This window comes from Apis mellifera, linkage group LG3 (genome assembly GCF_003254395.2).
Source record: "Apis mellifera strain DH4 linkage group LG3, Amel_HAv3.1, whole genome shotgun sequence".
Taxonomy (NCBI): Eukaryota; Metazoa; Arthropoda; class Insecta; order Hymenoptera; family Apidae; genus Apis; species Apis mellifera.
In genome coordinates this window covers 2,021,776-2,049,000 of record NC_037640.1, presented here as the reverse complement: position 1 = coordinate 2,049,000, position 27,225 = coordinate 2,021,776, and the positions used below count along the sequence as shown (strand labels likewise).

The 27,225-nt window shown below is 30.0% G+C and overlaps 2 long non-coding RNA genes across 6 annotated transcripts in view; one reads left to right on the top strand and one right to left on the bottom strand.

The window, feature by feature from the left end:
• LOC100577971 overlaps positions 1–26,438 on the bottom strand; it is a 64,439-nt gene extending 38,001 nt beyond the window's left edge. For 3 of the 5 annotated variants that reach the window (XR_003304223.1, XR_003304227.1, XR_003304226.1), the window contains exons 1-2: positions 25,872–25,938; positions 25,487–25,574 (exon numbers count right to left, since the gene is read on the bottom strand). This is a non-coding gene — a long non-coding RNA (uncharacterized LOC100577971). Of the gene's footprint in view, positions 1–25,486; positions 25,575–25,871; positions 25,939–26,302 lie in introns of those variants that run through there. The other 2 variants (XR_003304224.1, XR_003304225.1) reach the window with 2 other exon arrangements.
• On the top strand, positions 183–19,469 carry LOC107964011. The gene is made up of 2 exons (XR_003304229.1): positions 183–493; positions 11,804–19,469. It is a non-coding gene; the product is annotated as an uncharacterized LOC107964011 (long non-coding RNA).
• Positions 26,439–27,225: the final 787 nt, after the last annotated feature.

Genomic DNA, 27,225 nt, shown 5'->3' with positions numbered 1-27,225 from the left:
TAAACTTTTATATCTTCTCTGTTAATAGAAATAAATTCATATTTAAAAAATATATGATATAATATATTTATATATAAACATATAGCTATGTGTATGGTATATATAAATATATATCTTGTACAATTATCTTATCGTATTGTCAATAATCGAGAAACTTATTCTTCGTAGCTTTTTTCCTCGATTAAAAAGAATCGTATTTATTTCTTTTCATTTATGGATACACTCGAACGAGTCGTGCTCTTTCATTCGAGAGCGGCTCGAGGTGAAGTAGTCGAAAAGCCGCTTTCATTGTCCTCGTTTCTAATTTCAGAGAGAACTATTTGCGGGACAATACACTCTGAAGAAGCGTGTTGCGTAATTTTAATTGATAAGTCTTTCTTTGCTATGCCCTTGCCATAGTTCTCTCTTTTCCTCTCTGACATACCGAGCGAGTTCTCTTTCGTCTCGTGACCCTCTAACCTCTTCCGCTGTTGAATAATGAACCTTCGAGTCGGTCAGTAACAATTTCACTCTGCATGCCTTCCATCAGATTTCATTTCCCATTTATTGTATCGCGAAACTGTTATTTGTACGTTGTTTATACAACGTGTGTACGATAACTGTCGCTCAAAATTATTTTAAGATACTTGTGTTTTTAATTCTTAACCTCTTTAACTCTTTCAACGTTAGTTGGACGTATTTATATTCTATACAACAGTAGTATATTTATATCATAAGCATTATTGAAGGGATATTACAGTTTTAAAAATTATTTTCAACTTTAATTTTATCATAATTTCTATAAAATATAGATATTTTTATCGTTTATGATATTATCGGATTATATACGGCGCAGTCGGTAAGATAGTTGCGTCTAACATTATAAAATAAATAATATTGTAAAGAAAAAATGAATTTTATTTATAATAATAATTCAATAAAAATTAATGTTAGAGAATAATTTAATTGTTATACTTTCGTGATTGTTGCGATTTAATAATCCAATATCTTAATAATTTAATGAAACTTTAATATATCGGATATATTCTTGTTCAAAATATTTATTTGAAAATTATAAAAAATTAAATAACGTTGTTGAAAATATAATGGAAATTATTTAAAGTTGATTTTTTAGTAGCAATGTACAATATTAAATTGCACGTGTTTTTTAAAATTATTAACAAAATCTTTTACATTTGATCGTTAATTAATTTTTTAAATTTTCAAATAATTATAATAACGATTCTGATTTTTTTTAGCAGAAATATATATACATATATATATATATATAGTTTTATGTATATTTAATCATAATAGACTCCAATATATATATGGAATAATTTTTTCGTAGCTTAAAATCTCTTTATAGGGATAAAATCAAATATTAAAGTTTTAATATTTTTTTACATTTTGAAAATAATTTTCCCCGTAGATATTTTTTACAACAAAGTTTTTACAGTATTAAAATTATATTTAAAAAAAGAACAGGAAAAAATACTCAAATTTTAGGGTTGAGTGATATTCTGCTAAAAAAAAAAAGTTACACCACACGTAACACATTAAACTCTACATTCATAAAACTTCATTAAAAACAGAGTTTATAATAATACATATAACAACTTGTTATATCCATTTTTTTAGACCAATTTTTTTTTCCTACCCTTGATTTGTATTAATAAACAAAAATTGTTTTTTTTTTATAATAGTAAGCTATTAATAAATTTTTCGAAATAAAAAAAGTGAAAATCATTTGAAAAATATTATTCTTATTAATTTTATGAATTTCTATTTCCAATAATTTACAACGTCAAAGTCTTTTATCGATATCTTAAAAATTCACTTGACAGAAAGACTTCTTCTTCCCTTCTTAATCTGAAAGGTTGCTTACAAATTTGATTTGAACTATTGGAAAATTGTCATATAATTTTGGACTGTTATAAAATTAAATAAATTCGTTCATTTGTGTCAAGATTTTGATACGATCTTTATTTTTACTTTATCTATAGCTTGAACTAATCATCGTTCCAATTTACAGAATTGAAGAAAATGTGAAGTAGTTTGAAAACAATTCTAACAAAATATTAAAAATCCTATAATATATATAAATATTCCTTTAAGCAAATGTTATTTTGAAAACATTATTTCAGAGTTTAACTATTATTAACTTGTCCACTATTTACTGAATATTAAATATACTAATTTAAATACAAAAATTAAAAGTCTTACGTTTAATATATGCATAGATTGTATTTTTTATAAGTCACCTCATTACGCAAAATAATAATTTTCGTTCGAATAATTATCATCGAAACAGTTTATCACTCGAAAGAAATAGAAATAAGTTTCCCTTTTTCTCTATTTATTTCGAGGATCCAAGGCCAACACCAGATCCGAATTTTATTTCTCACGGACAAGTCGAAATAAGTTTAATCGAATCGATGAAGCGATTTAAAGGATATCTCGAGGATTTGGACACGGCATATTTCCGAAAGTATAATACATGCACCACTGTTTTGGATTATCTGAACTGAGCGGGCAACGCGGGATTTGTATCATATATGTGAGCATATACACAGATATAGATTCTATGCGTAATCCGAACACGGAGAACCCGAAGGGGATTTCGAAAAGATGTTATTCGAAAAAGCCATTCTTCGATCCCGTTCGAGATCCTCCGCCATGTAATCTTCGTACTTCGTACTTCGCAATCTGTTCCTCCCCGAGAGATCTCATCTCGGATTAAAAATTTTAAGTAAGAAGTTAATTTTGATCTTGAAATAAAATCTGATATATGTAACGTAAAGATTTTTGTTCCTTTCCTGAAAGAAATAATAATTTATGGGGAAAGAAAAATGGATGAAGCGAAGGATCAAACGTGCTTCGAACAAACCCAATTCTTTTATCGGTTTATTTTTCGAATAAAATTTCCTAATTTGAGAATTGCAATTCCTCGATTGATAAAAGCTGGAATAATAATAAAAACCGTTTTCAATATTGAAAGCTTTGGTCTTTTCCACGTTATCCTCGTTATCCTATCGTTATCAGTGATAATTCTGTCGTCGTTTGAAATTCGAGATGAATAAAATTCCCAGTGTTAACAGCTACTGGCAACCTTCTTTCAATTTATTAAGAGTGGATGAAACGAAAAAAATCAAAATTCTACGATAATTGTTTAATATTGGGAAGCAAAAAAAAAAAAAAACTGGGCAACTAATTTTCCATATTAAACGTGAAAAGATTAATTCTTTAAGAGATATTTCAATTTTTGCTTCCTTTTTAATACTTTCTTGTTGTTATTTAATTCTTATATTATGAATATAAGAATTAATAAATTAATCAATATTCCATAAATTCTGTGATTCTGATTCTTCATCCATTACATTATTCCATCTAAATTTATTAATCTCTTAAAATAAGTATATAAATACATATTTATTTAATATATGTATTAAGAAGATATCAAGTAATTTACATTTGTCCAACAAATGTATTTACAAAACATTCTTTGAAAATTCTTTCATTTCTAAATATTTTTCTTATTAACCCTTATATATATAAAGTGTGGCATCACATTTCTTACACCAACTTCAATGTCGAGTTAAATATTATACAAACAACTTCTAAAATGTTTTTTTTTTTCAAATACTTTAAACAATATTTTATTGAGACTTCTTTTTAAATCCTTTTTGTAAATGAATTGAAGAAAAGAGAAGAAATAATGATAGAAAATGGCAAACTCTAACGATCGCAGAAAACGACTTTTCTTCTCTTCGAATTAAAAATAATCTGAAATGATAAAAAAAACTCGACTTTAACGAACCAGTTATTCGACGATGGATTCGAAAACGAACGTCTCTAAATAAATTCCAACGGCAATGCCTATGATAATTGCCGTTAAAGTAAATGTTGAAATGTTCGAAACGTTTCCCATTGATTTTATTGGGAGTGTTGTCATTTCACCGGGTCGTGATAGTAGTAGGATAACAAGGGGATGGAACGGCCATCATTCGATCGCGCCGATTATTCAATACGCGATCTGCAATTCTGTAACGGAGAGCTTTCAACGTTGCGCGTTGAAAAAAAAAAAAAAAAAAGAAAGAGAGAGAAAAATATCAGAAAAAAGGTGCATTCGTTTCGTTCGACATTCCCGGAAGAATTAGAGATTTCGAGGGGAGATTTCTCAAGGGTTGAAATATTCATTTTAATGATGGACTTTGCTCGCTCGTCATCGAGCAAACACTAGCATGAAATGAAATTTTTTGCAAAATTTTCCTCCTTAAATGATTCCCTTCCCTTGTTACGATTATCATAATTATTAGATTAATGAAATGAACACGTTTTAAAACGAAGTAATCTTTGTCTTGAGATTACACGAAATTATTAAGAAATTGGATGAGAGAATAATTCTATCATATCATTTATTATATTTTCCTTTCAATTTTACTATAATAATAATAATAATTTTATTCTATCTAAATCGTGTATATAATCATTGAAGGATGATAAAGTAAATTTTAAAGAGCCACCTTTATTCGCAATTTGTTTCGATATAGCTTATTAAAGCGTTTATCAGCTTATTTATTTCAAGGATAACTAACATGAAAATATAATAAATGAAAGCGATTTATAATTTATTGCGGCGGATATTGAAAAATATTAAAGATTTATCGTGATAATATGGTATTAAACACGTCTCGTATTTATTACATATTTTCAATATTTCCAGTTCGTATTTCCATCGAAAATATTTTTAAAAATGAAATGTTAGAGTAAATTGTACAATTGCCGCGCTTCTTTCAGTTACTGGGTCGATTATTTTTTTTAAAAATTACATAAAAGAGACGTGAAATTAAATTAAATAACTTAGTAGTGACAATCATTACAAACCTATTTTCAAGATATGAAAAATATTTGCTGAATATATTTATTTCAATAGAAACAGTATTATTATAAACAATATTAATTTACACGTTTTTGTTGAAATAGTTGAAAAATTAGATCAACCAAATTTTCGTCTACAAATTAAATTAAATTATTTGTAACAATAATCATAAATCATTGTTACATAACCTATTTTTAAGGTTATGAAAAATATTTGAAAAGACATCATTTCAAATCAAACAATGAAATATATTATTACAAATAATATTAATTTATACATTTCCTTTGAAATAATTGAAAAATAACGATTAATCAGGGATTAATAAAAATAAAGACAAATTGCATTACACAAGTTCCCATGAAAAATTAGATTTCTTCCAAATTTTATAAAAAAAAATAAGTATCATTTTTACTTTAAAAAAATATGGACAATAAAAAAGTTACTCTTCAAAATCAAACCCTCAACCCAACTCAAATTTTCGTCTACAAATTAAATTAAATTATTTGTAACAATAATCATAAATCATTGTTACATAACCTATTTTTAAGGTTATGGAAAATATTTGAAGACATCATTTCAAATCAAACAATGAAATATATTATTACAAACAATATTAATTTATACATTTCCTTTGAAATAATTGAAAAATAACGATTAATCAAATATTAATAAAAATTTCTTCCAAATTTTATAAATTTTATAAATATAATTATTTAAAAAAAAAAAAAAATAGAAGAATAAACCGAATCAAAAATCCATTTAAATCTCAAATGTACGTGCACGCACAAAAGATAGTCACATTTTCGAAAAACTTTTATTTGGAAAATATTCTATTTTTATTTGCAAATTCTGTTGAAAAACAACAACTTGAAAAGTAGCACGATTTCAGATAATACTAATCGAATCGATACCGATTTCGATATTCGTTATGTTTTAGACAGAAGAGGTAGCACAAAGAGGTAACAACCGCAAATCCCTGTATAACCCTTCCCTCCTCCTCGTTACATTGGAAAGCATTTTCGGTGTGAAGGGATTTGAAAATCGGTCAGGCAAACATCGAGGGTTGAACACTGCACGGCCGCGCATCACGAGCATCCACACGTGTACACAAATGCAACGGATTAATTGGTTAACGTGTATTTGTCTTGTAATAAAACTCGATGCGGTTTGAATAACAATAGGAACACGAATATGGAGTAAACGCAATATTGTTTGACCATCGTTTGCTTGCCTCGTTACCGCGCTCGACGATCGCTGCTTAAACGAAACGATTACGAGGAGGGAGGGGGGGTCCAGAGTTAGATCAAATCGAATACAGAAGAATGGAATTAACCTCGCTTTCCCAGTTTTCGTTCCACGCAAGATGGAATGAGATGTACGAAACGTAGGTTAGGTCTCTCTCTCTCTCTTTATTTATTGTGGTTCTCTCCAATTTTGGAGATTCGTTAGGTAAAAGAGTAGCTAATTAAATAAGATTTTTTTTAGTGAAGTGATGTGTTATTAAAATAATTTCAACATCAAAAATTAAAAATATTATTGTTATTAAAAAAAAAGGTAAAGAAAATGGTAAGTTTGCTTTTGTAATTGGATTAAAACCACATTCAAATGGAGGACTTTTTTCATACTCTTTTTTTTTATAAATTGCAATTAATTTATTTAATATAAATGAAATTAAAATAATTAAAATAAAGTATATAAAAAATAAATCTTATTATATGTATTAAATTTAATTAATTTTTTTTAATTGGAGATTAAATGTATTTTAATATACTATATTAAAAATTTGATTTTGAAAATGATTATGAGACGAATTTAACAACAAAATTTACACGAACAGAAAAATAGAAGAGTTTAGATATTTTTGTACATTTGGAAGAGATCGAATTGAAGGGAAATTTATTTTAAATGAAACTCTAAAGTTTGAACAAAACGTGTATATTTTCTGTACGAATATTTTCATTGTCGATATTGTTAAAACGTAAGTAATATTATATTAATATAATTTCCCGATATATTGATATTATGGTAATTGATTTCCATGTGATTCTATTCAACAAACATACGTGATATACTAACGATTCTGTGAATATATAACTGCATTTTAATCGCGATTTACAAGAAGATCTCTCTGTTTTTAAACAATTCTCAACAATTTATTTATTTTAATTTACAATTGATGTAAATTACCATTCGATATAAAAGCTACGAGTTTGAATTTTTCCTTTCTTTGTATCATACGAAAAATCATATAAATTATTATCATTCCTAGAATCATTGGAGGGGGAAAAAAAAAAGAACGAAGCATTTTTCGTTTCATCGCGAACGTAAATTAAATTAATTATCTCCAAGAAGAACGAATAGAAATGGCGACGATTAATTTGACAAATTAACGAAAACAATATCAAAATTGTTCAAATTCCTCAATTTCGCAGGTGGGAAAAAAATTTCGCAATGAAATCGAAAGGGAGAATCGTATCACCCATTCGACTCGACATTTGCATCTATTTCAATTTCGAGTTTTACCACCACTTCTCTATCCCCGGCCAAAGTCGAGTTTCAGAGTGCTGGGAGACGAGAATGGCGAAGGCATTAGTGTAATTGTCCTCGAGAAAATAAAGAGGAGGGAGGCAAAGAAAGAAAGAACGAGCCGGCTGCAAAAATAGAAACTCTTACCAGTCACGTTCCCGGGGAAACTTTTTTTTTTTTGCTCCCAATTTTTCTTCCCGTGTATTTTCCATCGTTTTCGCGATATTCGCCATAGTTTACTTCGACCCTTCCTTTCTTCCACCCAGGGAGAACCCTTCCCTCGGAGAAAATTAAAATCGAGTTTTTAAACCCTCGTTTTATTTAACGAGTGAAATTTTTCTTTTATTCGGGAGAGGAGAGGGGAGGGAGAGCTTGGAAAACCCGGTCGAATAAATATTTGACAAGTTTCCGGGTTCAAAGTCGGATGAAAAAACGGTTTCACTGTTTAATTTAATTTTGCAAATATTGCGTGGACGTGAAGTGAAAATGGGTTTTTTTCCTCTCGTCCCCCAAGTTTTTTCCATTTTCCATGGCAACTCGATATGTAAACCGTGAATTAAACGATATCGGATTTTGGCGCACACGCGTGTAACTTCCTATTTCGAATTTTTTCCTTTTTTTTTTATATCTTTTTTTCTCGAAAATTTGTACACCATGTTCGATGATCGATCGATGTTGCTGGATATTATTTATAAATCGATAAATTTTCCACGGATCATTTCTCTCTTTTAATACGGATCCAGATAAGTAATTGCATCTCCTCTCGATGGACGAAGGGAAATAACGGATGTAAAATCGGGGTGCTCGCTGTTTCAGGATCATCCCTTCCCCCCCCCGAAAAACTGATAGCCGAGAAGTAAATCCTAAAAAATTAATCGTACGCAAAAATCGCGCAATTTATCATCCGCCTTGTTCACGTTTTATCGCGAAACTGGGATTATAAATATAACGCGAGTCTTTAATCGTACGATTCTCACGTGATGCAATTTTATATTTTCGTTTTAATTATCGTCGATTATTGTTCGAAATCTCTATTTTGAAGTATTTTCTCTCGAAAGATTTGGAATCGTTGTTGCTATTATTTTTTCTTTTTGAAATTTCGAGAAAAAGTTTTGTTACTTTCGAATAATTTTTGAATTGGTAATAATAAATTAATTTCAAGTAAACTTGTAACAAAATTTATCACAATTATCTCTAATTATATTTATTTTCTTGATTTTCAAGAAATTATTGAATGAAATATACATTTTTCGTTGATTAAATCTACTTAAAGTATAAATTCTACGTAGAATCTTTATGATTGAGGAGAAATTGAAAAGAAAAACTGTTTGACTCTAATTCTATTAAAAAGTACAAAGTATCGACTCATCTATGCAAGAATTATTTTATCCAAATTTAAAATTGTAACAAAGATAATGAATGGAATATTCAATTAATGAAATCATTTTGAATATAATACATTCAGATGATATATTCATACAGTTCTCCTTTTACATACAACAATTGGCACAAAAAAATGAAAACAAATCAGAAGGGGTTGATAAAAGTTTGATTCGAAGGACAAGAAAATTGTCGCCAACGCTTAAACAAATATCCCTAGGCTCTCGAATGAGGAATTCCATACCCATGGTAACCCTGAACGGGACGCGCCAAGTCAAAGCAAAGAGCTTAAAAAGCTGAAAGTTCACTCCGAACTTTTGCACCACCTCTCTGTATCCCTGTTTCGCATCCCTTTTTAGCCACTTTTTTCCCTCTTCGCCTCTGAAGACTCTCTTCTTCTCGTAGAATCCTAACAAAGGAACGCGAAATATTCTTTCACCGACGTTGTTATTTATCTAACGAAATCAGAAGCTTTATCTCCTCTCTCAAATTCACTAAAGTTCTTATTTTAATCAATGATATACAGAATTCGTTATTAAAAATAAAAATCGATTTATTTTTTTAAATCCAAGTATATCTGCGTCTTACGAAAATACATTCGAAAAATTTTCTTGAGTTCGTTGAATGAATACAATATGTATCTTCTCTCTGGATAAATTTGAATATTTGCACGAGATATTATTATTATTATTATTATCGAGGCGTTAATGGAGAGAACGAAAGAGGAGAATCGAGTAAAAATACTTGTACATTTTGGAACAATCGCGGTCTCGCGGTGGAAATTTCGAATGGAAACACGATCGAAAAGATCTCTTTGTCCGACCGTTGGGCGCGCGTTGCGGGCGCCAATTGTGGCTCGACTTCGATTAAATGGACCGCAACTCGTCATTTTTCGATCGTCGATTAGCTGTGGACATTCATTGTTCACGATTTCAATTACACGGCGCATTACCTCCGCCGGCCAAATACCGCCATATTTTCGAAAAAGAGTCAATCGAAAAGATTAATAATTTCGAACCAAGAGCCACTCGCGCTTCGCTCCTCGTTTAGGGCGATTATTTTCGTGTTAAAAAACCCTCCTGGAATTAAATTAGAATAACTTTTTCTAATATCGTTATACGTTATACGAAATTTCTGATGGAGAGAGATATTAAAATATAGAGATATTAAAAAAGATATTAAAAAATAAAACGATCTTTGTTAATTATTTCGTATGGATTTATTTAGTAGTTGTGATATCGATTTCTTCGATCTCTAATAATAAAAAAAATAAAACGATCTTTGTTAATTGTTTCGTATGGATTTATTTAGTAGTTGTGATATCGATTTCTTCGATATCTAATAATAAAAAAAATAAAACGATCTTTGTTAATTGTTTCGTATGGATTTATTTAGTTGTGATATCGATTTTTTTGATCTCTAATAATAAAAAAAATAAAACGATCTTTGTTAATTGTTTCGTATGGATTTATTTAGTAATTGCGATATCGATTTCTTCGATCTATAATAATATTTAAGATATTAAAAAATAAAACGATCTTTGTCAATTGTTTCGTACATCAAATTATCAATTTCATATATAGTTATCTTAATTCACAATTGCAACGAAATTCAAATTGAAATTAAATTATAATAATAAATACAAATAATAAATTATAATAATAATAATAAATCTATTAAATTAACAACTGTTAGATTATTCGATTGCTGTTCAATTTCCATTCGAATAATAATAATGATTGAAAATACCCAAACTAGCCTTTTTTTAAAATTCCTGAAGCCAGGGAGGAGGATTAAATTTATACAAATCGTGCAATTTTTATTCCTAACTTTCTTCAATCCATCCAATATGTATCCCTCCTGCAAGCCTTGTATAATAATAATAAAGAAAGAGACAACGATTTGAATATTCGATAATTAAAAATCCGAAAGCAATTACGATCTATCGATCCTGGAATCAGCGAAGAATCGATGAGCTGGAGAGAACCCTCTTTGTTTCCTCGGCTCCTCCCGATCGAGAGGCCGGAAGAAATAAAGTTTCGCGAGATAAAAGTTTCCTTTCGGGTCGGCGAGGCGGGTGGAAAAGAGGATAGAATGAAAAATACACACAGCCGGTGGGATACACGCGCACACGGGCGCCCCGGCTAAACAACCTCCGGGTATAGATTTATAGATGGACGATACCCGCTGGGAAATCAGCATCGTCTGCGCTTTCAGCGATGCCGAGCCGAGCCGAGCCGAGCCGAGTCGAAAATGAAAGGAAAAAAGCGCCAACTTTTCAAGTTTTCATTGCTTCCCAAGCCTTCGCGGTGTCGCGGATTCCCCTTCCCTCTCGAATCGATGGATCGTTTAAACAATATCTCGCGTGCGGCAACGCGACGATGAAGAAGATTCGATGGATATCCGGCGGAGATGTCCCCGCCATTCTCTCCAATCTCTCCTCGGGGGAGATCCGAGTTCAACTTTTTTCATCCGGAAGGGAATCGAAACGTCGCGGTACTGGAAAGTTTCTCGAGATGGATACTTTTTGCTTTTGGTTATGGATAGGAGGGGAAATTAATTATACGGATTCCTGGGGCCACAGGCGAGATTGAAATTTTTAACGTAAAGTTCCTTTCTTTCTTTCTTTCTTTCTTTCTTTCTTTCTTTTTTGTGATTAATTAAGTTGTTTTCTAAAGACAAGTCTATTCCTGTAGAGACATTTATTTCTTTATCAAGAGTTTTATATGTTTTGTAAAATGCAAAATAGACTTAATTCTTAAGATTTTTATGTCACATTTCTTACTGCAATTCCAATGTTGAGCTAGAATATTTTATCGAGACTCTCTTTTAGATTCTTTTTGTATCAAGGAATTGTTGCTATCTCGTATTATTACACGATTAATGTTATATGAAACTGTTGTCGAATTCATAGGATATTCTATAGGCTTATTTATCAAGTTTACAAACAACTTAAATTTTACCAATTTTTCTCTACACGTATCCTTGTACTTGCATACTCATCCACGCGACGATTTTTTCAACTCTCTGTTTCAGTGCTCGGGAGCAGCGTCTGGGGACTTTTCGGAGCGCGTGGCCGCCCTTTTACACTCCTCCTCCACCCAGGACGACTGCTAGTCTTCGTCGAGGTTCCTCCAACTTGTTCCACCTTCCTCCAACGAGCGAACAGACCGAAAATGGGAATGCCAAACAGAGGATATCGATCCTGTGATCCACGCTCGTTCCCCAAAGCCTTATACTTTGGCTTCGAAATTAAGCGTTAATTGTGTTAATCGCTTGGAAACGATTTTCGTCGATCTGAGAAAGAATTGTATAATATAATCGAGTGGGTGCAATCGTGTTTTCCTTTTCTTTCTTTGATTATTCTTTCCTTGTTCGTCGCGGAAAATGGATGCTGTGAGCGAGGCAAAGGTGTTTGGACCTCGTCGAGGTTAATATTATTTCATATTTGTTGTGTGTGGAAGATCGAAAATAAGATTGTATATGAAAATATTATTTATATTCTTTCGAATATAATTAATTCGTGTTTCCAGATGTTAATCTCGATGATTTGCGATTAAAATTTGTTTTCTTTATTTTTCTTTAATTAAACACGAAGGGTACGAGCTGCGTGACACGGATGATCGGATCAAAGGTGATCATGAGGATAGAAATTATTCAATCTTTTACAGTAGCATTGAGTTATCGCATACGATTGGCAAGTAAATCGGGTTGAAAATGATCCAAACATCGGACTGAGAGAGGAAGTATGTAAATATGTTTACATTTTCTGTGCCAAAGGAGTTCGAATCGAAGCCCCCAATGACGAGGGAAATTCCTTTGGTTGATTGAGCGAGGAAAACATGTTTTCTTTGAAATTTCTTTGACATTACGGAATTTCCATCAAATATTTTGCCATTTTATACCCTTTAGAAATAATAATAATAATAATCCTCGACGAATCAAAGATGGATTCACAAACGCATTCCTCTATTATTGCTATTATTTTATAGCTTTCAAAAAATGATAATGAAATACTTAAAAGAAAGAATTCACCGGTCAGAGAAAATAAATTTTCCTCTCGTTGTACGAAAGATTGGATAAAAAATTGGATAGAAAATATTCGCGCACTTTTGCTTCTTCTTCTTCTTCTTCCTCTTCTTTTTTTCATTCCATCCTAGTGATCCAATAGAAAAAAGGATAAAAAGAGCACGTGGTGGTTGCAGCAAAGCGACCAGTAGGATCACTAGACGTGCATGGAAAAGGGGAAGTGGAAATTTTCTTTTTTTTTTTCTTTTTTTTTTTTAGAGAGAACGACGGATAAAACAGTAACGATCTTGGCAACCTGGAGGTACCTGTGAAGTTTCCAGAGAGAAACTCGAGCAAATGAGTGGCACGTAGATAAGCTCGAAAAGCTGTCGCACTCGAGGGCGAAAGAAAGCAACGGGAATAAAACTGGGAGAGGAGGGGAAAAAAAGTTGGTGGGGAAAAATGAGAAAAATAACTGGTACAGCTTATAACCCTTGGCAAAAAGTATTCGTATTCTTTAAAATCTATATTTATATATATCTTTCCATTCATTTCGATGAAATATAGGAGATATTTGAATATTTTTGGCGATAATAATTCTTTTCTTTTGCAGAAAATTTTAAAGTTTTCTCCACTTCTTTAAACGCAACCATTTATTTCTTTATTCATCAACTCTATGTATTATACTTGTACATAAAATTATTAGTTTAGAAATACTTTAACTTCAAATTAATAAAGCTTGTAAAGTGATATATTAATTATTCAAGCTCTCCTTGAACGGAAGAAACGTCATATTACACTAAAAAATAATCAAGATATTTATAATCCATTAATTTTCCATCTCATCTTTGTTGTTTTCTTCGTATTTCGAAAAAAAAAATTGTCAAAGTCATTTGACTCAATTTTAAAAAAAATGTATTCCACCTCTGCAAAAACTGTAATGCAATACTTTTTGCCAGGAATTCGTAGAGAACTCGACACCGTTATGAAAGGTTTTCGAAATTCGAATGGGGGATGGAACCGTTTTACGATTGATTCGAATTGGACGCGGCTGAATCAAGTAAACTTCGAACTTCAATTGGCATTGCATGAAAAATTGATTGGAAAGCTATTATCAGTTTTATGAAGTTTCGTCTGAATGGTTTCACGAAGCGAGAATATATATGTATATATGTATATACATATGTATAGGAGAGCAACGCTCATAGAGGTTTATGAAAACCGCCGGCAGCCACGGTGATTCGTCATAATTAATCATATTCCAGTCAAGCCGTGTCGTTTTATTGCTCGTATTTATCGCGCGACATCTGCCCTTTAACAGGTTTCGAATTTCCATTCGAAAATGGGGAGTGAGAGGGGAAAAAAGGGGTTGCAAAAATCAACAGGCGTGGCGCATTTAATTGTGCGAATTAATCTTTACGTTTCACCGAGCCATTCCATTCTTCTCATTTCCAGTTCATTTCACTACCCAACTTTCCATTCAAACTTTACAATACTTCATCCTCCCCCCCGCTCCTGCTCGATGACTTTTATAAAGTCCATTTGTTTATTCCCATCGGTGAATGTATTCGAAACACAGTATGGAGATAATCGAAAACGATTATAAATTTGTTAACATTTTTTAACACTCGTAAATATAAAATATCTCGAAGATTTGTTTTTCAATCAGGATAATAAAATTCGAGTTTTTGATTTCTTTTAAGAAAAATCATTTTAAAAAAAAAATGTATCTTACTTCTTCTTCCTTGATCTAAAAGAAGAGTGCTATTCGTCAATCGAGAGAGGAGAAATCGTCGTAAGACTTTTGTCTTTTGTCTTCAGCCTTTCAATGTTTCACGAAGAACAGGAAAACAAAGCGGTTTTCATTATTGTGCCCACTTCTTGTGTCTTGTATTATTCAAGTTGCATCAACGTATAAATTATTCCCTTCTTTATCCCTGTCCCGATACTGGTAAATATCGTAACCTTTCGATGCCTCTTTCGAATTTTTAACCCTCTTCTTACTTTTTCCATCCACGAAACGAATAAAATTCATTGTTTTTAAAAGATACTTCTTTGCGATATCGTTTCTTATTTATATTCGATTTTATTTTTCGTTAGTTGGACGTATAATTTTATTCAAATTTCCATATTTTTCTACCCTGTTCACAAATGAGTGATACAAAGTGATTATATGATCAAGCTTGAATTTTTCGAGTGAAATTTCATTTCATTGTTGTGAATAATCACATATTTCAAATATTATTATTATTATTTAAATTTAATTAAAATCATGATTATTTTTTTTAAGTTTAAACTTCCATCCAATTTTTACAAGTCGTAATTGTTTTATTTAATTGTCAACAAAGAACAACGAAGAAAACTTTTCTCTTTAATTTAAGAGAAAAGTAGTTTATTTTGGAGGGCGGTTATTATTACGCTTTCCAAGTATTTTCGAAAGTATTGTTCCACGATGGAAAAGAGCCAGGGCCTGTTATCTTGAATCAAGACGAAACATGGAGTACATTTCGCGAAAGACAAATGAACCTTCTTCCCCGACGGCCATGGGCCAAACGCCAAACTGGGGGTCCAACTCTCGCGTCCTTGATTCCCTTTCTTTTCTTTAATTCTACCACCCTGTTTTTCTTCCTCAAAACCTTTCCTCCCCTCCCGTCTTATCTCCGCCGTATTTCTTTTCATCTTTGCCTTTAGCCGCTTTTCCCCTTTATTTTCGACCCAGTTATCCCCGTTCTAACGACCGCGTATCTTTAATTTGTCGTCCTAAATATCTCCATTTTTCTCCCAGTTTTTAACGTTAATTTCGCGCAATATAATAAAAATGTATCCCATAGCATGAGAAATCTGTCCACTCTCTCTCTCTCTCTGTTTCTCGCTTCCTCTGGGAAAATAAATCTACAGTCGGATGGTAAATCCTGTAAAATTGTAGATGGTAATCCCATATGTCAGGATTACGAATATCCATGAAATTGAGAAATGAGTTGACCGAACATCACTTCGCAAATATTCTTAACAGTGAAACGATTTGTAACTGTAATACGATTTATTTAAAAAAAGAAAAAGCTTCGCGAATTTTTTAAAAAAGTAAATCTATCAAAATCTATCGTGGGTTAATTTTTAAATTAAAATTATTCGAGTTATTATTCGATATTCGAATCAATATCTGAATCTTTCCCTCCTTTTCTTTTTAAAAATCGCGCGCTACTTGGCTGCCATTTTGTTTTCCGATCGTTCTCGCGTGCAATTCAATCAAAATCTATCGTGGGTTAATTTTTAAATTAAAATTATTCGAGTTATTCGATATTCGAATCAATATCTGAATCTTTCCCTCCTTTTCTTTTTAAAAATCGCGCGCTACTTGGCTGCCATTTTGTTTTCCGATCGTTCTCGCGTGCAATTCAATCAAAATCTATCGTGGGTTAATTTTTAAATTAAAATTATTCGAGTTATTCGATATTCGAATCAATATCTGAATCTTTCCCTTCTTTTCTTTTTAAAAATCGCGCGCTACTTGGCTGCCATTTTGTTTTACGATCGTTCTCGCGTGCAATTCAATTGAATCGCGTACAACAAAAGATCCTGTTTTTCTTTTCTTCCCTTTCATTGATCAGTTTCTTTTTATATACCTTTTCTCCACTCATTACACAATAATTTTTCTTTTATCTCATATACGATCGTGCAATATACAATCTATAAAATAAAACGCAAAAGTTAGGTTAAGGTTAGATTCTATCTATCCTTCTTTCGCAATGGAAAGATAAAACGGCGAAACGAAGAATAATGCGCTGGCGAATAAACTTGAAATTGTATTCAATTCTCGTTCCATTTCGATCATTCATCACCCAGCAACCAACTCTTGACAAATAACTCTGAACAATACGAAATTGTCACTTAATTAATTTTTCTCCGCGATAAAAAATAATTATCCTGTATTTCTCATTTTTTCGACACAAGAGAGAAAAAAAAATCGTTATTTCAACATCGATAAACACGAACTTGGCTTCTGAGAATGGAATAAAAATTATCGAAGCGTATTTTTCGAAAAGACTTTCGAAAGATTTACGCGAGGAATATTTATTACAATGGGACCGAGATTGCTTTATCCCAGCAGATGGCGCGCAAGTGCATCATACGAGCAGACACACCGAGGTCACGTCGCAACCCATGCACTTAATCGTACGCAAATACACGCATCACGTTGATACGACCGCGAGATTGCATCGATTAACACGCCTTCGACGAATCTTTCGAGATAAAGTTTCAACGAATTCGCATTTCCCTCGCAACGAATATAAGTTTCGTGCGTTATCGGTCGACATTCGAAACGCGATCCCTGGTCGAGTCAAGTGATTTTCGATGTTAATTGGAGGAGACATTATATACAGGGTGTCTTATTATTAATCTATCAAAAAAAAAATGTTCTACACGAAAGATTTGTAGTGTAATAATAATCGTTGAAAGTATATCTTTTAATTATTTTCAACGCTATTGAAAATGGAATTTTTTAATAAAGCCAATCGTGTGATACTAAGAAAGTTTGAAATAGTTATGTGAATAATAACGTACACTGATTGTCAACAGTTGTAGATAAAAAATTCTACATCAGTTTTAAATAAAATTGTTGTTAAATCTTTTCAAATATATCCATTGTATAGAATATTTTTCATTGGCTGCAGCACTTGCTTATTAGATAAATTTTATTATCGGTTAACAATTCACAATTTTCTTATTCAAACGAGAATAAAATAAACTTCGAACGTATACTTGTGACGTATAATTGATCTCGAAAAATCACTTTTCTTTCGTTTTCATAACAAAAGAGAAAAAGAATAAACTGACTTAACAACGATTCTTTAGAAATCGATATAGAAATCTCTTTAATCCAACTGTTACAAGATCACAATTCGAAAGAATCTCTCCTCCACCTTTCACGATTATTCTCGAGATCAAGAACGATTAACCATTGCAAAAAAACAATTTCGAAACAATTATTCTCGCTTAGGGGAGGTTTCGCGTTATAAGAAAAATTTCCAACGACAGAGTCGCTCAGTTCTCGAGGAGGAACAAGTTTCCCTCGTGGAGAGACCAGCTGTTGTGCTTTCTTATACACACACACACACACCAAACCCTACTTCCAAATACCATCCAATAGCTCGTACTTTCTTCCTCGAATTGGCAAGCCAGCCGAGCGCAGCTGGGTTAAGGATCAGAAGGATCTGATTAAATTGCTCCTATAAGATGCATCCGCAGGTGCGACGCCCGGGGTTGGATGCTTCACCAGGGAAATGCATATTCTGAAATGGACGATTTTTTACGGCAGCTTAGCCTCCCCCCTCCCTTAAACGAGAAATTGCATTTTTCAAATTCTCCTCCAACGAGAGAGAGAAAGAGAGAGGGAGGGCTCGAAAATTAATTGGCCAACTCGTGCGGAACCATTTGCTCGTTAAATAATGCGCCTCTTTGCCCGGTCGCGCGGATAACTCGTGTCGCAATTGCGCACGAAGGGAGGGCATGTAATTATTTACCGGCCAACGAATCAATATTTGCAAATTGTGCGTCTTTCGAATGAATTCTTATTCTAATTCTGATGATCTTTGTATTGAATTTTGTTCCTTGTTTTTTCGTGCATTTATCAATGACTTTCGACAATTCTTTATTTAAAGTTTGTATTCTGATTTTTACGTGGAATATATGTGTTTGATTTCTTCAGGCGTTGAAATATAAAAATGTCAGGGGTTTATTTATCAAGTTGTAAATAATTGAAGTTTGCGGAAGATGGAGAGAGAAGACTCTGCTTCGTCTTCGTTACGCTGCCGTCACATTCTATTCTCGTGGCGGTTTATCCGATGCAAGCTTAAACTGTTTATAACTTAATAAATCAGCCACTTTTGTACGCCAAGTTTTATGGAATCGATTCTTCGAAGTATATATATTCCAGGAATATATTAACACTAATGTAATTGTTGTTGTTTTCAATCTCTTTGGCCGATTTTGTCTTTCGAATTTTTTAAATTTATCGATAATTAGACAAGTTATCCTTTTTTTAAATTTTTTCTCGCGGATTTTTTTATCGGAGATTGTCGAAATAAGGAAAATTCGATCGAAGAAATTTTCTTTTCGACGAGAATATAATATAATATCGCACGAATCGAATCGTATATTTATTATAAAAATTTATTATAATACAAATTATTGAATAAATGCATGGAATCATTCACATTAACGCGAGAGGAAAGAAAAATTTTATCATTATCGAACGACTATTCGCATTCAAAATTAGACCAACAATGAATTCTATGTTTTTCTAACGAAAAAACGCGCAGTTCCTATGTAAAATCCAAGCTAATCTTAGAAATTCAGATCATTCAAAAATAACGTTCGCTCGATCTATATTTAAATGCATAATTTCCAAAATCAATTTATATTTCCAAAACGAAATATCACGAGAGCTCGTGCCCGATCTAAAAAGAATAGTATTTTGTTAACACGTCTATCGAAAAGTATCCTCGAAAAGTATACTGTGAAAGTGCATAACGAGAGAGGGAGAGCCGACCGAATCGAGGGTGTAGAATATTTAAAAGAAACCGATTGATATTTGACACGGTGGATAATCGAATTAATTCGGTCGGCGTTTTCGTCTCTCAGATTCATCTAATTAATTATATTCGATAAATTTATATAGAAACGCGGAAAATATCCTCGATAAAAGAGATCGACTAAAGATTGCACTCTAGGGTGAAACGAAATAGAGCCATAATTTTTTAATATCCCTGATTTTTAAAAAGTAAATTAAAAAGTAATTTAGAATCTCCCTTTCGATGATTAAAAAATCTCTTATCAAGAATAATTAATTTGGAAAATTTTTTATTCAACAAGATTGTTATTTTATTTATTATCATAGTTATTTTATTATTTTTTACTGATTTTTCAAGTATCAGAAAATTTCAATCGTGAAATTTCGAATTTTTCGTTCCACCCTATTGTCAAGCGTATACATATTTATATATACATATAAATATACATGTATATATAAATATACATATACATATTATCGTGTATACACGTCCGTATAACGGGTGTGTACACATACACGTAGCTCGATAAAATTTGAACGAAAAAGTATTATAAATATAGATATATATATATATATATATATATATATATTATAAATAAGTTATTAAGACAACTATTATAAGTTAACTATCCGTTGATACATATCGCACTTAAAACCGGTAGAAATAAAAAAAAAGGAAAAAAAAGAAGAAAGTGTCGACGGAAATGGAAAAATCGCTTCGAGAGAGAGAGAGATCGAAAATATTTCGTGACAAAAGGAAAAAGAAACTACGATGTATTATGTATTTTGTATGAAACGAAATCGTTGATCCTTCGATAAAAACGATATTTAAAGTTATTTCCAATAACAAATTATTTCTTTAATGTATTTAAATTTTTCAAGAATAATAAAATATTTTGATACTGAGCTTACGATTACTCTAATAAGTGAAATGAATTAAATGTTTAAAATTCGTAAAAATCTATGAAATTTAGAAAATTTTAAAAAAATTACATTATCGGAAATTTCATCGTAAAAATTATGTATATTTCTTTACAACAATTTCGTTACATCGAGTTTCAACGAAGAAGAATCGAATCGAATTACATCTGAAACTGACTCCGTTGGACCCTAAGCGTTGCATCAATTGTACGTCCATGTGTGTAAAAATATCGTATTGTATTTGAAAAATTCGGGAAACTAGATTAATTGATCGAGAAGATCGACTCAATTCCCCTCTCAACTTAGATAGATAAATGTAAAAAAAAGCGAGAGATTTTCGTTCGACGCTCAGCTCTCGTTCCAATCGATCGCGATCACTGCCACGAAAATACGAGAAACACGACGACTCGGGGTCATCTTTTGTAAATTTAATACCGGTGAAACGAAAATCCTTTCGATCTTCTTTCCCGCGAGCTGTTTCACGACCGATTCCAAATCGACGGGAACTTTCATAAAGATTTTCAACGAGAAAGATATTCGAATAAAAATCCGTTTATTCCCCCTTTCGAGCCGATTGTACAGAGAGCGCATCGAATAATGATAAAGAGAGAGAGAGAGAAATATCGCGTGCGTGAGTTTATTTATGCGAGAATGAGAAGAGAGAGAGAAAGAGATATATATATATATATATATACATACGCATGTACGAGATGAAAGATCGAATGGATGACTCGTGTGATTTGTAAAATGGAGACGTCACACATCACGAAGTCTTGCGACACAACGAACGTATATAATAAAAAGAAGTTCTTCGTTTTCTACATATTGGACTGTGATTATCATTAACCCTTTCCTTCACACGATATCCTATGAAAGATATATATATATATATATTGGAAGATTAAATATCCTTTTGAATATTTTGATTCCATTTTCCATCCCCGTTGATTCAAAGGGGGAGTAATTTATTTGTTTCGCCCGTAATCCGTTTAAACATCGAACGTGAAAATGTAAGCACGATTTATTCTCCATGATAAAATTATCCTTTGTTACACGGATTCGCATTGTCCACCATCGCGAGCAAAATTTGAAGATGGAAATTGAAATGAAAATTGTCCGATCGCCTCGATTAAAATTGATTATACCGTAAATTGGCATCGACTTGGAATTGACTAAAATGTATTTACCTTGCAATTTGCAGCGTACAAAGGGTGTGTATTATGATAAAATATGTTATTAAAATATTTAAAAAAAAAAAAGGAAAAGATATTTGTATGCATCAATTATACATATTATTTAAAATTTGAAATAAATTGTTGAAATATTGATACGTAATTGTAAGAAAATATCTTGTATATTTTCGAATTTTTACGATAATATTAAATTTTCATTTAATATAACACGAACAACATGTTATATAAAATGAATAATACGTTTTATTTATATCGATGATAGAAATTTAATTTGAAAATAAATTTGAAAGAACGTGTTAATTATCACCGATCCCTCGATTTTTGATTTCGTAATAATATAATTATAACGTGGGTACATGTAATATTTGGCAATTTGCCCGTACGATTTTCAGATTTGGGGATGATTAATATTAATTCTCGATTATGAAATTCATTATTATTGTACAGGGCAATATTATTCGCGGAAAAACAATTATTACGATGTGAAACTCATTATGTGATGTTTCTACCAACGAACCAACCGCATCTTTTATAACAAAACATTATTTGTTCCATTCTTTACACGTTTGAATATAATTTACAACTTTGTTAATTTTATAATAATAATATATCTCTCTATAATACATAATCAAACAAAATTTCGCCAATTCTCCAAACGTTATATAAATTTATTTATTACGGAAAGATAAACAACAATCAATGTAAAAAAAAATTTTACACGAATTTTTCTTCGTAAAATATTTTCATTTCGATCCTCTGTAAACAATTTTGAGTGAGTTTATATTCGGGACAAAATTTAATTTTTAAATTCCTTTGAAGCAATTTTTATTTTTGCCGATTTACATTTCACTAAACGAACGATTGTAAAAATAGTGTAGAATAAAAATTTTAATTTAAATAATGAAACGTACAAAATAAGCTAATTATTCTTCTCGTTTAATTATTTATTCTTCCTTGAAATGTTTTATAAACGACAGACATTGATACGTGAAAAAATTTCGATACAAAAGGATTTATTTTTATTATCATCAAATTCGCGTTTCTAAATTCGAAGAAAATGAGGTTTTTTCGACGATGAATAAAATAACGGAACATAGAAATGCTTTATTATTCGAATGATAAATAATTTGACAAAAATAATGCAAGTTCAATAATTTTTGAATTTATCATAACGTAACAATAATCAATGCAATAATCATTAAATCGTTGGTAAAATTAATATCTGTATAGCGCGATGAATAATATGATCATTGAATTACTATTGCGATGAAATAAATATATATTATCGAATAATCGAAAATGAAAGAAATACATGCACAAACACAAAATGCACAAATGCATAGAATTTTAATTTGAAATATTATTCTTTCCTTTTAGAAATCAGTTGTAATTTACTTCACAAATAGAAATTTGTACCAGCCATAATAATTGCTAACACGATTTTTTTTGTGGTTTTTGGAAAAATAGAAAAACAGAACATTGCACGTATTCCATATTTTGGTTTTTTTATGTTTTATGTACAAACATGAAAAAAATAATATTTTTATTTAAAATTCTACAATGCGTGTTCAATATTACTTCAAACTCTACATCTATATGCTGTATATAGATACAGTCGGTGAGAAAAATATTTATTTATTATCAAAAAAATCCATCTAACTCAAAGATTTTTTAATAAAAGTTTATACAATATGATTCCAAGAAAAATTAGGCATTGAATTTTATATATTTAATTATCATATAAAGATTGAAAATTATAAATCCAAATAACAGAAACTATAATTTTATTGTTTTAAGTTACTAATCTAATTTATCCTATCTAATCATCATAGTTATATATGTAATAATAATAACTAAATAATTTAAAATAAAAATAATTCTAAAAGATAATTCTACAGAACATGTAAAGAAAGATGTTTCTATTTTAAATATTGACTTATAAATATAAATTTTTCTCAGAATATCTTGTATATAACCTATCTGCTATATAAATATATTATATAGAATAGATATATTAAAATATTTTGATTCAAGCTTACTTATTAAATTATGTATAATGATGTGTTAAATCAATTTTCAAAATCATTAGATGAAACGAGATAAAAGTCATCTCGCTTTATCTGATTCTTATAATTTAATGAATAAACTTTTGTAAACCTATTTTTTGTATTTTTATTTTCTATAATCGAAATGATTGATAAATATATTAACACTCTATATAATTCATTATTCTTCGTAATAAATTATGCCAAAAAACAGAATTTCAAATAATTGATTTTGACAACGTAATTTGTTAATTCGACTCGCATAAGAAGGCTTTTGCGACCGACTGTATATGTGAAACCGCGTATATTTTAAACACGCAATCCAGTGAAACACAATTTTCCTATATTTTTATGCCTCGCGCGGGAATAAAATACACGCATCGAAGCGATAAATCGTGGAGACTTTCCTACCGTTTTGTTTTGGACAACAGTCGTGAACAAAGGGTGCACGTCACGCTTGTTTTTCGATTCAAATCGGCGGTAGAATTTTGCCGTTGAAAATTTTCATTGCGAATCCTCGTTCCCTTCCCCCTCCCCTCTCTTTTTTTTCGTCTCTGGTTCACGTATACCCTTTTTTTTTTTTTTTTCTCCTTCATTTTGTTTCACACAACGAGCCGCGCGGATCGGATCTTTCAACACGATCTCCACGATAAATCATTTCGATTCGAGCAAAATTTACCGTGTACGTGAGTTTCAAAAAAATGAAACTCGGAAACGTTCGCCTACGTCACTTTAAATCTTAAACTTTAAACAATTTCGTTGATCCGAATTAGACTTTCAGGATAAGTAAGGTATTTGAACGTTTAGTGAATTTTTTAACGTGTAAAACTTTCGAAATTTTTGTTGGAATAAACATTTCTTTGTATTTCTTATTTCTTTTTTTACAATACGACATATTAACAAAATTGCAATGAATTATCTCCCGTTTTTATAAATGCTTTAAAATATATAACGAATGAAAAAGCTATTTTTTCGTGAATTTTGATTTGAAATTAAATCTAAATCTTCTCTTTTGGATCCATCGAATACGAAATTAAAATATAAAACAGTTTTTCGATCGAAATAAGTTGTATATGAAATAAATTATATATGATACAAACAAAAAAAACTAACATAACCTCAAAAATGAACATATAGTTGGAAATTAGCTAATTTTACTTGTAATCGAAAAATTTTTAAATTCAATTCATTCAAAAAAGTAAAACATTTCTAATAAAAGATTTTATTCTATTTCTTTTTCTTATTTTTTCAGAAGAAATTATTCTACAGCTACTTATAGATGTATTCAGCCTACGTATCAATATTTTATACATTCATTGTCATGAAAATATAAAATATTAATAAATATAAAATTTAAAATAAAGAAAACTAAATATATTACATACAAAAAGTTATATTTATTCTGTTGACCACCACCATATGCTACCATTATTGATTATTACTACATTATTAATGTTCATTATGCATGCATTATAAATATATTCTGCTTTACTTTACTCTTTTATTTAAATACTCCTACTATTTTTATAATAGTAATTCTATAAACTATTTACTTAAATTCTATAACAAAACAATTCTAAAACTTTTTCTAGAAAAATCGCATGAATCCTTGAACTTAGAATCCTTTAAATTTAAAAATATCCTAACAATATTCTAAATATAAACTTAATATCCTTTATCCAAGATTAGATAAAAGATATGTTAATTTAAAGTAGTTAAATCTATTATCTAAATCTACAATTTTTATTATTCCTACCTATATATTAGCTAAATACTTATTTTAATCCTTGCTTAGTATAACAAGTTATCAATGTTTTATGAATTTTAAAGAATTTTATGTACAAGAAAATAAGATATATATTTTCAAAAGATTTTACTTTTATTTATTTAAATAAAAGTATTAATTTGTAATAAATATTTATTTTTGAAATAATAAAATATATCATAAAAATGATCAAATAAAAACAGAATAAATACTTACATCAAATTTCTCCTTAAAAAAATATGTCCATGTTGAAACTTTTTCACTTTTGAAGTTGCATCAATAAAGTTGCATCAGGTATTCTGTTCTAAAAAAAAAAAAAAATAAAAATTTTTAAATAAACGCATAAAATATATAAAATTAATTAATTATATTAAAATAAAACAATGATCGAGCACAAATTCTATCTTAAAAAATTAAAATATGAACTATTTGGAATAATAATTATCAAATAAATGAATAAAAATGAATAAAAATAATTTAACTCTCGAAGAATCGTCAATTATAATAATAAAGACGTATTAATTGAATAATAATATAATAATTAATAAATAATATATGATAAATAACATATAACTATAAAAAGAAATATATATTTACGTACTACGCAGCAAACAAATCGTCTCACAAAATGGAACTAACCACTATGAATATCGATAGCAAAATGACGCATCACATCGCAATTTCGATTCTCGAATTAGGGAGGGGAAATGTTCGTCAACACGTCGAAACATGTCGAGCAATATAATACGAAAACAAACTCTAAATTTCGTGGAAAAGCTTTAGATAAATGTTATTACTCTTCAATATAACATTGAACGAAAAGGAAAGAAAGAAATAAACATTACAGATAGAAACGACATTTAGAAACGTAATGCGTAATACGTATTATTCGTACGATACAATATAATTACGATGATTTAATTTGACAAAATAAAATTGATTTTGTACGTTCATTTACAATATAGATTTAAAAATTATAAAATCTATTATCTAAATAAATTTATTTTTGTTAAAAAAAGAATAAAATATTACCTTGTCTTGTAGAAAAGTCATCAAACGTTGTGATGCATGCATGATATAAATTATTTTTTCTTCGAAGTTATCAAAACCGTAAAATAAATAAAAAAACCGTATAAAAAAACTATATTAAGATGAAATAATAAGTGAATTCGAATCTCGATTTAATAAAAGACGAACTATCGATAACCTCAATAATCAAATATATGATTGATTGAAAAAAACACAAAAAAAAAATTCAAAACTAATTGATTTCGATACTATAATAATAAATAGATTATTAAATAAACGAAATTGATAGCAATTTATAAATTCGGTAACAGTTTATAGAATAAAATTGTTCACTAAATCACTGAAACTGATTACACGTCCTTTCGCGATGATCTTCCACGGGAGAATGACGTCTCGCGCCACAGATCGCCTAACAGTTTCCTGATTGGCTGAAATCATAACTAATTCTACAAATCAAAAAATCGCGCGAAATATTATTTTATTTGATTTAAATTTTCATTAATCTAATTAAAAATATATTAATTTCAATTATTAAATTTGATTTAATATAAAAAATTGTTAAATAAAGATAAAAATAGTAATTATTACAGTAAACGATCAAATTCTATTTTATAATAATAACAAATTATATTATATATAGTAATTTTTAATAATTTTAATGTCATTCGTTTCAGCATTAAAAATTAAACATTTTTCCAAATCTATATCAAGAAAAAGATTTATCATTGATTTTAATTAAATATTTATTATTAACTATTTATTGAACATTACAACGTCTTCTACGTAATTATTAAGATTTACAAAGATAATTATTTATCGATAACATTTTTCATTTTGATTTCTAAAACTTAAATAATGAATCATCTAATAGTTTACTTACAAGAAATAACTATTACTATAATTTATCATATAAAAAAAGTAAATAA